The sequence below is a fragment of the Marmota marmota genome, unplaced genomic scaffold (assembly GCF_001458135.2).
Source record: "Marmota marmota marmota unplaced genomic scaffold, marMar, whole genome shotgun sequence".
Classification (NCBI taxonomy): domain Eukaryota; kingdom Metazoa; phylum Chordata; class Mammalia; order Rodentia; family Sciuridae; genus Marmota; species Marmota marmota.
The window spans coordinates 4525530-4539809 of NW_026000076.1; the positions used below are offsets into that span (position 1 = coordinate 4525530).

Genomic DNA, 14280 nt, shown 5'->3' on the forward strand with positions numbered 1-14280 from the left:
GGCGCAGTGCTGCACAGCGGCCGCCTCCGCGTGCCCTGCGCTGGGCCCTGGGCGCCTTCCCCCGCGATCTTGGGTTGAGGTCCGCCCTTTCTCTGCCTTGATTTTCTGCTTAGCTCTTTCCGCTGTTGGCCGGCGTCCTGCCCTGTTTGGAGAAGAGGTCCCGGACACCTCGCTGCCGGCCGGATCAACCACCTGCGCGGCAGTGGCTCCCAGGATGTCGCCTAACCTCTGCAAGCGCCACGACCCGGGCAGAGCCGGCCGCGCCACGACCCAGGGCGGGCCCTCCTGCGGCCTGATGTAGGTGTTCTGCCACCGCAGTGAGCAGGAAGTGAAGTCTCACCTCATTGTCCTGCGGGGTGGGGAAGTGAGAGCGGTGTATGACAGGTGAGCAGCAATTACTGTGGGCCGTATTCTGCCGTGCCCGCTTTACAGGCATTCTTCAATAACCACGAGGCGGAAGCTACTGATACCCCCAATCTACAGGTGAGGAAAACGGAGGCACAGAACAGCGGTGTTGTAACTTGAGGAGACGCAGCTAGGAAGTTGTAGAGAGGCAAGAACTGAACCCAGCACTCCAAGAGGCAGGCTCTCCAGGTGGCTCCTCCAGCAACACTTCGGTGTCTCCCCTGCAGTTTCTGTTTCTATAGGATGGTATATCCCGAGGCTGCAGGCTGTCTCCCCACTGTCCACCCTAGAGAATCCGGGTTCCGGGTACTACAGTGAGAACCAAACCTGCAGAGCCTGGAGACTGCCTTACTTCTTGAGTGTGTGGGAGGCGGCTGGGACCAAGTATTTTAGATTCCGGCCTCACCTCTCCCTGCATTGCGTCGGGCTGATCATTGCCTGACTGTACAGTTGAAATGTCAGCAACCCCTGAAGCAAGGGCGGGCAGGGGAGTTTTCCGGGTCAGTCAGATCAGCAGAGAAGCGCTGCTGGGGTGACTATTAATAAAAACAACTGTAGATGATCGCCTCTCCCTGTCCCCCTTTCTCCACTCAACACTTGTATCCTTCCTCCAAGCCCTCAGGGCTGCTAGATTATTGTTTACTTTCTGTGTGTGTGTGTGTGTGTGTGTGTGTGTGTGTGTGTGTGAGAGAGAGAGAGAGAGAGAGAGAGAGAGAATGCGAGCGAGTACTGGGGATTGAACCTAGGGCCTGCCACACTTTAAGCATGTGGCCTGCCACTAAGCTGCATCAGAAACCTAACTGCATTTCTTGGAAATGAAGTTTTTTCCTTAAAATAAAATCACAGTCCAAATTTCATTTTCATTATATGAGACTTACTATATTGTGCTTCTTTCAAAACTTGCCAGTTGAGCTAGATTAGATTTAAAGATAGCTATTATTAAAACATTCTTGTAGTAATATATTTATTTAATTTGTGTCCATTTTTACTGGGTTGTAAATATATATTCTTGAAAGGTAAATTGTAGTTCTTAAGATGTATGCTTTTCACAATGAAATATATTTGTATCAGAGATATTTGTCTTGGTTTGTCATAAATGGGTTCAACCAATGTCAAATCTACAGAGACCAAAAGTTTCTTAGTAGATCATTCAAACCTAGTTTGCTCATTTGTCTATAGCTCTGGTATTCAGCCAGAAATGGAACAGAGGTGAGGCATATAAAATGCTAAAATTTATTTTCTGCATACTTGAATAAAGTTATAATTTAGATAAATGGTGGTTTCAATAGCTTTCCAAGGCCAGGTCTTTTTACCAATATGACCCTTGTTTTTCTCATAATTAAATACTCATTGAGCCTTGAGTTCTTCCCATTCCTAAATCAACTAATTACTTTGCATATAAAGGTACTGACTGCAGTCCTCAGGTCATTTTGCTTTCTTCGGCTATTTGTATTATTATTTTTTTTAATTTTATTTTTTATTCTAATTTGTTACATATGACAGCAGAATGCATTACAATTCATATTACACATATAGAGCACATTTTTTTCATATTTCTGGTTGTATACAAAGTATATTATACCATTCATGTCTTCTAACTGGTATAACTATTTAATTAAACATTATAAACTGAAAATGTATTCAGTATTGCTATGGTAAGGAAAAAGGGTTATATTGATTAATATTAATATATAAATGTGACTTGTACAATATCTATACAATGCCAAACTGAATGGAAAAAAAAATTAAAAAGCATAGAGATACTAAACATCTGAGTATTTGCAAATATTTAAACTGATATTCCCTAAATTGTCAGTGATTATAGTAATAAATGCAAAAATGATTTGGTGAAATATATAATTCCTTGTCTGTGTATCTATCATAATGTTTATTCAAGTTATTTGCATGGGAAGGTGAAGAAAAATGTATATATTTCTGCATAATACAAGAACAATGATTTCATTTGTGTTTTACTTTCCTTATTAATACAAGCTGAGGATCACTAGGTATGAGACTGAATTTACAAAATTTAGCACACCCTCAGTTATTTGGAATATTCTAATACAAGCTTTTTTTTAAATTAAGGAGCAGAGTTAAAATAGATAAATAAACCTAAGTTAAAAGAAAAGAAAAGAAATCCAACCGCAGATCCAGAAACTTTTTTCTGTGCTCATTGCCACCTCTACCTCCAAACTCAATGGGTGTTCCTGGATGCATATTTATCAGACAGAGATAGCTGAACATCCAGGGGGACACAAATTCACAGGGACAAACAAGTAGACAAGGATTACCACTATTAAAATGTCACAGATGAATAACATTAATCTATCAGAAACTGAACAAATGGACCCAGAGTTGTAAATACACAATAAATATCTTTAAGGAGATGACATATGATAATAGCAATATGAGGCAGGAAAAAATACCAGGAAACTAAACCAAACAGATATTAGGCATGAAGAATATAATGATTAGAATGATTGTTTTTTGCTTCTATTTATTAATAATGTGGAATAGTAGAATAGATGCAACTGAAGATGAATTAGTAATTGGAAGAACAGTTTCAACAACTCTTCAGAGTTTGAATAAGGTAGCTCATTTAAAAATTTTCCAATGTATCCAGGATAGATATAGAACAGAAAAGGAGTGATAAGAAAGTGAAGAGGAGAAAATAATTGAAGATATACTGGAGACAAATTCCGAAGTTGAAAGAAAGAAATCAGTATCATATGGAAAGGGCACACTCTATCTATCTATCTATCTATCTATACACACACACACACACACACATATCTTTTTTTTAAGAGAGAGAGAGAATTTTTTAAATATTTATTTTTTTAATTTTCTGTGGACACAACATCTTTATTTTATTTTTATGTGGTGCTGAGGATCGAACCCAGTGCCCCGCACATGGCACTGCTGCTTGAGCCACATCCCCAGCCCCCATATATATCTTACATATAAAATATATTTATGCATAATAATGATAATTTTGAATGCATTATTTTCTATTATACATATAATCTTCTACTATGAAATGTAAGGATATAATAAAAATATTCATGTGAAGACCCAGTTGGAGGATATTCTTGGAGGAAGTAATCAGACAAGAAGAAAAACAAACTTGGGATGAAACTATAGCTATAGCAAGAGAGCGATACACTATTCAGGATAAATTTACTGTTGTCTTAGAAGAAAGGCTAGGAGCTTTATTCAAAGTTATATATATATATATATATATATATANTTTGATTTACGTGTGTTGATTTTATATCCTGATACTTTGCTGAATTCATTTACTGGTTCTAGAAGTTTTCTGGTGAGTTTTTTGTGTCTTCTAGGTATAAAATCATATCGTCAGCAAATAGAGCTAATTTAAGTTCTTATTTTCCTATATGTATCCCTTTGATTTCTTTCATCTAATTGCTATGGCCAATGTTTCAAGAACTATGTTGAATAAGAAGTGGTGAAAGAGGGCATCCCTGTCTTGTTCCAGATTTAATTTTTCTCCGTTTAGAATGATATTGGCCTGAGGCTTAGCGTAGATAGCCTTTACGATGTTGAGATATGTTCCTGTTATCCCTAGTTTTTCTAATATTTTGAACATAAAGGGGTGCTGTATTTTGTCAAATGCTTTTTCTGCGTCTATTGAGATGATCATATGCTTCTTATCTTTAAGTCTATTGATGTGATGAATTACATTTGTTGATTTCTGTATACTTGGACCACTATGCCATGCTGCCTCCCTAATAGAGCAGTAATTACAATATGGGTCAGTGACTCAAACTCAACCATTAAGAAAGTTTCAGTGGGCATGGTGATGCACACCTGTAATCCCAGCTATTCAGAATGATGAGGTTGAAGGACTGAAAGTATGAGGCCAGTCTGGGCAACTTAGTGACTCGGTCTCAAAGTTAAGTTAAAAACTAAAAGTATTGGGGCTGTAGCTCAGTGGTAGAGTACCCCTAGGTTTAATGCCCAGCACCACACACGCACACACGTGCGCACACGCACACACACACACACACACACACAAAGAGAACAAAATAATATTGCATGAAAACGAGATTCAACAATACATTTTCTAAAAGAGACTTATTTAAGTCAGTAAGGTTAAAACTAAAAGGATCAAAACAATATAGCAGGCAAACACAAAACACAGAAAGCTCATGTAGTACTCTTAAAACTTCACAAAATAGAAGTTAAGACAAAAAGATTATAATGAGTGTAATAAATATACATGTGCCTAACAATACAGCCTCAATAGATACCAAGCAGCAGAAACAGATAAATCAAAATCAGCTGGAGATTTTGAAATGGTTCCTCTCAGAATCCAAAAGATCAAGCAGACAAGTAGACACTCCCTCTCCTCCCCAACACACACAAAACAGATACAGAAGATAAAGATGGTATAATCAATAAACTTTAGCTATTAGACATTCATAACACATACAAATTTCCATCAAATAGAAAATACTTTTCAGGTACATATGAAACACAAAAATAAAATAAATCATATGTTGGGTCTTAAGGGAAAACTCAATAAATTCCACACTGCAGTAAAATTAGGAATAATAAATAACAATAGGTATGGTGACAGATTAAGGCCTCCATGACCCCTACCTGCTGGTGTTTATACCTTTATATAATTCCCTTATTTGGGCGTAAGTGGGCTCTGTGTAAACTTGATTGGGTCATGGATTGCCCATATATTTGGCCAAACATTATTCTGGGTGTCTATGAGGTGTTTCTGGATGAGATTAACATTTAACTTGATAAACTAAGTAAAGCGGATTGCCTTCTCTAATGTGGGTGGGCTTCAAAGAGTCATTTGAAAAGCTGAGTAGAACAAAAGCTGAGTTGACCCTTCCCCAGGATAAGAGAATTTTCCTGCCTGATGACTTTCAAACTTGCACAATGACTCTTGGTTCTATAGCAGCTTCTGGCCCTTGGCCTTGACCTGGGTCATAGGCTCTGCAGATTTTGGACCTGCCATAATCCCATGAGCCAATTCCTTGTAATAAGTCTCTATAAATGTACATATTTCCTGTTGACTCTGTTTCTACAGAGAATCCTTACTAATATACCAAAGAATATGGCAAAGGTTATGGCGAAGGCCATTCCCATGATTTCATTATATTATGTAAGAAAGAGAACCCAGATAGGTTGTTCGCAGACCTTGGCCAATAGAAATGATGTTTTTTAAAGTCACTATGTTTGTGATAATTTGTCATGTGCAATAAACAATACATCAGAATAGCAATAATAAACAAAATCCTCAAAAAACTGTTTGAAAACAAAAATAATATCTTACAAGACAGCACATGAGTTATAAAGGAAATTTAAAATATGTAGAATTGAATGTTAACAAAAATTCTACATGATGAAGCTTGTGTGACACAACTTAAGTGCCAGTTATATGGAAATTTGTAATTATAAATATCTATCAGGACACAAAAATGGTTAAAAATAAAGGAGCTAAATGTTCAACTCAAAAAGTAACAGAGCATACCACCAAGAAAACCAGAAGAACAGAAATAATTAAGATGTGGGCAGAAATCAGTGAAACAGAAAATGAATAAAACAGAAGCTAGTTTTATGGAAAAGATTAATAAGACCAAATTTTGGCTAGACTGATTTAGAAAAAAGACAGAAGTCTCAATAATAAAATGAGTCTCAGCCTGAGGACGGAAATAGCCAAAAATACTAAAATGATTTTTATATTATGAGCCCTCATATATGTTAACCTAGATAAAGTGGGCAAATTCCTTAAAAATATAAAGTGCAAGAATTTATATAAGAAGAAATAGAGAATTTAATAGACCAGTAAATGTGAAATAAATTGAAATGGTAGTTAAATATCTCCTCTCCCCTCCCCTCCATCTTAACTCAGATCTAGAGGCTTTGAAGGAACCTGATGTGTTTTGTGTGTGTATGTGATAACGGGGATCAAACCTGGGCCTCCAGCATGCTGGGCAAGGGCTCTACTACTGGGCAATACTGCCTGCCTAGGAACTTGACTTCTAAGGAATACTTAATTCCTAGAAAAGGAGCAAAGGCTGTGAGGTCGGCATTAACCCATTTCAAAACTTAAAGAGAGAAAGAGAGAAGGTTGGGGTGGGGGGTAGGTAGGTAGGTAGGTATGTGGAGAGAGGAGAGCCAGCACATTATTTCATTTGTGAATTGGGAGGACATTTCAAGTACCTTTACTGTTTTAGGAATTTCCTAAAAACCTATTTGTTGGAGCAATAGACTGACCACTCAGATGACTCCTTATCAGGACGATGACCATAAGTCACTAGGCTGGGTTACCCCTACCACTCTGCCCCTCCGGGCTCACTAAACCCACTCCTTGCTGTGGCCACTAATCCTCAACTGCTATATGACAAACCTGCCCAATTGAATCAGCTTCCCTGCATTGAGAAACCATTCTTACATCAGACCCTAAAAATCTTGTAAAAATAGCCCATCCTTGAAATACATTCATTACATTTATATTCATAAATTCTCAATACTAAATGAAAATAAATTCTTATTGACTACCTCTAGAAAGTTCTAGAGGCCAATTCATCATTTCAAAGTAAAGGGAAAGAAACACATATCCTGCCTCCTACATGAATAATACTTTGAGATAATCAAATACTTAATGAGGAAGGTTTCTCCTTATAAACACATTCTGGCCTATAGGTGCAGAAGGAATAATAGAAGCAGGATATCACAGTTTTCCAGTATCACAAGAAGGACAACCAGATGTCAGCCTCCTCCCAGTGAAGAGCACACCCATACTTGTGAAGTTGCCCTGCCGGAAGAGTCCAACTGAATCTGACTACGAGCTTACAAGAAATGTAGAGAATGAGGAACAAGCCAACTCACCCCACAGAGACACTACCAGCAAAATCTAGAATGGGAAAGTCTTTATTTTGACCCATGTTTCAATAAACAAAATAGCAGTAAGATTACAGGAAAAAAATGGGTGGTGGTGGTAGGGATTAAAAGAAAAAAGGAGAGAGATTTTAACTCATTATGATATAGGGATACTGTTTAGATCCAGACTAAATGAACTGGAGAAAGAAATAACTTTTAGAGGCCACTCTGGGAAATGTGAGCTATGACTGGATGTTTGATGATGTTAACTAACTCCTGTGAAGGAATCTGGGAGTCTAATGACATCAAGGTTAAGTTTTAAAAGGGAAAGTCCTGGCTGGGGGTAGAGCTCAGTAGTAGATCACTTGCTTGTAAACTGAGGCCCTGGGTTTGATCCCCAGAATGACAAACAGGAAGAAAAAAAAAGAGGGGGACTCTTTAAGATTTTCAGACCTAAAACTTATAAAATGATATGTGGCCTGGAATTTACTTTAAAAAGAAAAAAAAAAAATCCAGGCTAAAGGGCAATGGGTAGAGAATTATCATGGATAATTGCTGAAGCTGAGGGAATATACAAGAGGATTCATTAAGCTATTTTCTGTACTTTTGCATGTTTGAAACTTTATATATATATATACATGGACATGTATTTATGTATGCCTTGCATTTTCTCTGTGTATGTGGATACACAGAGAAAATGCAAGGCATACCACCTCCCCAGCCTCTTCTTAGGAGGTAGGGACATGCTATAAGGCTCCTGTCTGCAGACATCTTGAACAAACCTGCCTTCCTTTTTTATTCCATCCGCCACTGGGGCCTGATTTCATGCATTCCTCACTGAGAGGGCACTCCGGCTAGGCATTAGCTTCCTGTGTCTCCAGACAAGGCACCAACCTCTCAGTTTCCCTACCTCCATTTCCCACTACAACCCCCATCCAGGCCCTGGGCCATGACATTTTCTCCTCTCTCCCAGTGTCTCTTCACCATCTCCCTCAGGGTCCTTTATGTCTACCCCTAAGGTTCTCATGATTCCTTTCATCTTTACTAACATGCTAATTCTCACTTCTTCCAAAGCCCTTGGGCACCTTCTTTCACTTCCAGCTGCTCTTCACAGATGCTGGAATCTCGCTCCTCTCCCGATCTCTCCACACAAGGATGGAATCAGCACCACTCAGGTTGCTGATCTTGCTTTCCAGTGTCTGACCATTACTCCTTTGGCTCAGGCAGTTCTCTCAGGTGCAGACTAAAGCTCCAGCCAAAGAACAATCAGCTGCCCCACACATACCAGACCCTAAAAACCTTAGAAATATCCCATCCTTGAAATACGTGGATATGAGCATATTTGTACGACCTCGCACCCGTCATTCCTCTTTCCTCAAGCTTCCTTCCTCTCCACACCAGCTCCTGTGGCTGAGTTCCCAGCATGCTTTGCTCCTGGTTAAAATCCCGTGATACCCTAATCTGATAAAGCAGTTTATCTTCCAGGAATAAGAAAAGGCTCACCTCAAAGAGCCAATAGAGGTTCTAGGAGGGCAGGGTCATTGATTCTGGCTTGGTGGTTCTGTTCTTCATCAACTTGCTTTTCCTGTCAGCCAAAAAGACTCATCCCACCCCCACCCACCCACCAGACCAGAAGTGAGAAGGGAGATGAAGGATGCAACTTGGGCCTTTGTGGTTGGTCCAGGAGTACCTCAAGGTGTATAAGGCAGATCCAGTGGCATCAAGAGCTGTTTGGCTTAGAGAAGAGGCAGGAGGTGGGGGAAGGAATCCAAGCAGGGTCTGTGTGCAGACAGGTCCCAGCTGGCTGGAGCTGGACTGTGGTCATTTCAGGATGAAGAAGCTGGAGTTTCATAAAATCCTTCTTTTCTTCTTGATATGTTTGGATTAGAAATCTGGTCTCTGGAACCTTGGTTATTTTTTGCTTATCTTCATTAAAAAAGGATTAACTGAGCACTTACTTTGTGTTAGAGCTTGGATCAACTTGAGGGCTCAAACAAAAAGGAACATCTGTCCCCTTCAGGGAGGACATGCTCAGTGGTTGATTTTAAGATATACTGATGAGGGTTCTTTGCCCAGCACCGTGGTTTCTGGAAACCTTCCTGAGAGAGGACACCCGAGCTGAGTGGTGGGGAATGAGTAGGAGACTGAGAAACAGCACAGACCAAGGCCTAGATGCTTGGAGCTGCCTGGAGAGCCCCAAGTGACATAGTGTCGCTGAAGATGAACCCCAGGGAAGATGGTGGGAAGGCGAGGAGGGCCTGGCCTGCCACACATGGAGTGCTTGCCTGTGACTCCATCTTTCCCAATCACCCTCCCTTTCTTTGGAGAATGGCATTGGGAAAGTGCATTCCCTGGTTGTGCTCAGAAGGCAGGAGAGAGGCTTGTGTTCCCCTTGGGCCCAAGGGAACTCAAATCAGGAGTGAGACTTTGGGGGCTGAGTTGGGGTGGGGCAGCAAGATTCAAGTGAGGAAAACTCTCAGGGGAAGTGAGGCACTGGGGACACACAGCCACCAGGTACCCTTCCTGAATGTGCTCCTTGGAACACAGTTCTCATCTAGCCCTAAGGGACCTTTGGTTTGCTTTATTGTTTTTTTTTAATTACAAGAGATTATATATGCCGAATTATATTATTTATGTTAATATCTCTTTTGTGTATACGAAATATTTTAATAAAAGTGGTATGTAATGCATGCATGTTCTGTGCGTAATATATGTCATTTAAAAGTCCCGATGATGGGAACACCCTGAACCCCCACCTAATATAAGAGCTAGAATGAGACCATGATGTTGCTTCTCAGATACAACCTCTGCCACACCTTCCACCTCAGAGGTAACCACTGTTCTAAATTAGTCACCATCCTCTCACTTAAATGTACGTACCTCCTGTCATTTTACTCCTTAAATAACATAATCTAGTTTGCTTTTTAGGGCATGTTACAAAGAAACAGTGGTGTATTTGCAGAGTCAGCTCACATTTTTTCCACTCAACATTGTTTTTTCATGGGTGGTTTCAAAACCGAGGTTGGTCCTTCATCAACTGAATCAAATAAGATAATGCCGACTTCTGGATGTAATGGAGAAGCTTGGAGCAGTCTGATTGCACAGTTCTCAAATTTTGTGGAAGATCAGATGCTGGAGCTGCTAGGGCAGAATGGTCAGTCTGCTTCGCTGTGGTTCTTTGGTCCCACCAGTTCCAGTTAGCTCCATATTAGCGGGGGCAGCGTTTGTACCATAATCATTTCTCTCGTCTCCTACATTTGTGGAGGGCAGAGGCCCATAAATGACATCAAGAAATTTTCTACTTTCCAGCACCAAGTATTTGTACCCATCTCTCAGACACCTCTTGCTGAAGTTCTTCAGGGTCCGCAGCACTCTTGAGAAACCATTTTCTTCTTTCTATGCCTTTAAGTGAATAACTAGAGGTCTAACCACAAAGCTTTTGAATACCTTTAGAATGATTCCTGATGGTTCTGGAGACCTGATCCTTCTTGTGTGTCATGAGAAACATCCGAGCTGTAAATGCTCCTTAAAGAAATGTCCTGCTGGGCTGGGGATGTGGCTCAAGCGGTAGCGCGCTCGCCTGGCATGCGTGCGGCCCGGGTTCGAACCTCAGCACCACGGGTTCGAACCTCAGCACCACGTACAAACAAAGATGTTGTGTCCGCCGAGAACTAAAAAAATAAATATTAAAAAATTCTCTCCCACTCTCTCTTTAAGAAAAGAAATGTCCTGCACTTAATGTGTTTTGGAAATATTGTTCTCTATTTCCCTCTCTTAGTCTTGAGGTGTTCATTAATACATTAGAGATCTGACCACAGTATACCTCTGTGTGTGTGTGTGTGTGTGTGTGTGTGTGTGTGTGTGTGTGTAACAACTATTAACACTGGTAAAATTTTTTTTTTTCCTTTGGAAAGTGCTGTTGCCATGAAATATGCAGGGTCTTAGAGTGAGTGGAATGATTTCCAAGGCACTTGAAAAAGTTCCTTCTGAGACAGGGCAAAGGACAGGTGGTCAGCATAGATGGTAAATGAGATAGGTAGTAAATGGGAGAGATGGGGGCTAATTGGCTAATTATCAAAGAAAAGGAAATGGGTTGCTAACACCTCCAGGGAATCCCTCCTCCCAACATAAGGAGTTTCCAATGATGACTCACTGGGCTGCTCTTTTCCCGCCCTTAGGCAGTAGGCAGGTGGTGAGGGAGAGGGAACCTGTGATCTATAACAAGGCAAGACACACCCAGTCCTGTGGATACCCAGCTCTGGGTCCCTTCTCTCCTGAGAAGTCTGTCTCCCTTTCTTAAATAAAACTTGGTTTCTATGCTTGCCTAGTTGTTTCTCCTGTGTTTAATCTTCAACCCCAGGGCAAGGAGGACCATTCACTCCTCCATGCCCGCCCTGCCTGTCAATGCTACTTAAATTTTTTTAAATTCACAAGGAAACATTTTAACCCATGTTGGAGGAAAACTTAAAATATAAATGACCCTGAGAGAGGGCACTTGAGTAATAAACTTGTGATGAGATAGGAATGGCTAATACCAGATTCTTTTCTTATCACAGGCCTTGATAGAGAGGAAGAGACCCAGACCTCAAGGCCACCAGCACTTCTGAAGACCAAGCAGGGACATGAAAGGCAAGCTGGGGCCCCCAAGTCAAACTTCAGCGTCTTTTTAACCTTCTCAGGCCAGTTCTTTTACTGCACAATTTAATAAACCTTGTAACTGGCTCATTTGTTTAGTCTGAAATATAAGACTACCTTTGCATTTGACACTGATTACTAAAAAAATACATATTTTCTTTCTTATATATCATAATAAATCTCAATTTTTAATGGGTATGAGCATAAGATTCTAAGAGGCAGATTGAATTTTATTTTCTAAAATTTTGTTGTATTTGGTTACCTGTGATTTTTTTTTTCTCCCTGAATCAATGGGCAACCTGTCCATCTGGAATAAATGTGCAGTTTTGTAAAGACAGGGGAATCTGCTAACCACCAAGTCAAGTGTGCTCTGATTTTAAAATTCTTACATATGGATCTTTTGAAGAGGAAGCTTTGCCTATAAATCTGGAATTCTGTCAATCTGATGATTTATCTTTTTTTCTGCTCTGAGTGGGGGGAGGCAGAAATGGAAAGGGAATAAAGAGGACAGAAGGGTGGAGGGGGAAGGGATGGTCTGCATGGAGAAAGAGCAATTAATCATGAATGTGGAAACCTAGGTACCAGCTGTAGGACATAAGGCATATTATCTTTCTTTCTGAGCCTCTTTGTGAAATGAGAAAGGAGAGTCGGATTATTCGAGGTTTCCTTCCAGCTCTGAAATTCTGTGATTTACAACCACATGGCATATGTATGAAAACTAAAAGCCAAAACAAGTAGAAAAAAGCAAATGATGCAGACAGTCAGGAAGAAAAAAAAAGTGAAAAAGAAATAAAAATACAAGAGAGATGATCAATACAAACAAAAGCTTGTTCTTTGAAAAAAACTGGAAAAATGAAAAAGGCAAACGTCTGGTAAGACAGATTAATAAAAATAAGTTGGAGATAAAATATGCAAAGTACCTGGCAGGTTTTAGTAAGAGACAGGTACTAATACAGAGACGACACCCCTTCCCTAATTTGTTTTCGTTTTTCTCTCCCATCTTATTTATTTTTCTATCCTTATTTTTAACTCTCATTCTTATTTCCTCCTTTATTCCATATCCATGTTTTCCACGGAACGCTGCGTCCCCTCTGTTAGAGGATTGGGCAATAGAGAGGTACCAGCCTCCTTTCCATGTTAAGGTAAAACCCTGGCTTTGAGGACTGATGTAGTTACCACTACTTGACAGCAGATGGCGATGTAAGCCTGTGGCTGTGTTGTCAAACCAGGAATGCTTCCCCCCCCCTCACTGATTCTAAGACATTTCCCCTCATCTTTATTCTTACTTTTGTAATTTATTTATTGCATTTTAACATTTCCAAAATTGAGAGGCATCTTGTATGCTACATTGGTTTACTTTAGTGTTTAATGATCTCAAGCTATTAATGTTGCTTCTTATTTAAATCTTAAAATTATCTTAGAATGGAGGATATTCACTATGCTACAAACCAGAGAACAATCTGGAATGAATTTATTTCCTATGTAGAGTATTTTAAAGAACTAGGTACAAGTTCTTACTGAACAGTTTTAAATGATGCATTCATGATTTTGTTGTCTGGGAATCACTGAAGGTTTGCATTCAGGCTGACGCAGAGGCTTGAATATTTGCCAGCTGTGTGATCTTGGGCACATTAACTTACCTTCTATAAATCTCAGTTTCCTTGTCTTTAAAATGGCTAATTCAGAAGTCTGCTATTATATACCTGCCACATAGCTTGTCCCCAACTGATATGAAAACATCTAGCTAGTATTAAATAATTTTAAAACGAATTTGTTAATAATGAAATAATAGTTTCCTTTAATTTACACCAAATGGGAAAGTGCATCTGTGCTATTCCATGAATGAGCTAAGTGGCCAGGAGCTGAGGGCTTGGGGTCTTTAACTGGCTATATGTCTCAATGCCACTGCTTACCATTTCTAACAATGTGGCTCCTCAACAGAACTTCCCAGGGTGCCTGTTAAATAGGGTGATTCTCAGCCCACCCCCCCACCTCCCCAGACCCACCAGATTAAAATCAAGAGGTGGGGCTCAGAATCTGTCTTCTAACTGAATTCTACATGGTAATTTTACCTTGTGTTTTGGATGGTGGAAAATAAAACTATAGGACCATGTGGTTCCTTCTTTTTGCTTCCCTGTGTGTTGCTCATTTTCCATTTGCACTGATTTCTGCAGTGGGTCTTGCATGACAACTGTCATGTCCACAGCCCAGTTGTTCCAGGGCTGTGGGGTAAGATGTGGAAAGGCCAATGAAAGTGCCTGGAAACAGTGCGTGAGACATAGGATTTATTGGGGGAAAATTTACATGAGATCAGCCAAGAAGAGTTCAGTGGTGAGAGACCAAACAGATAGCATCTCTCTCCCTCACTGTGATTTG

At 40.1% G+C, this 14280-nt stretch overlaps 1 long non-coding RNA gene across 1 annotated transcript; it reads left to right on the top strand.

Moving 5' to 3' along the window:
• The first annotated feature begins 6 nt into the window (after positions 1-6).
• On the top strand, positions 7-11994 carry LOC107155066. The gene is made up of 2 exons (XR_001505145.1): positions 7-483; positions 11826-11994. It is a non-coding gene; the product is annotated as an uncharacterized LOC107155066 (long non-coding RNA).
• The last annotated feature ends 2286 nt before the right edge of the window (positions 11995-14280 follow it).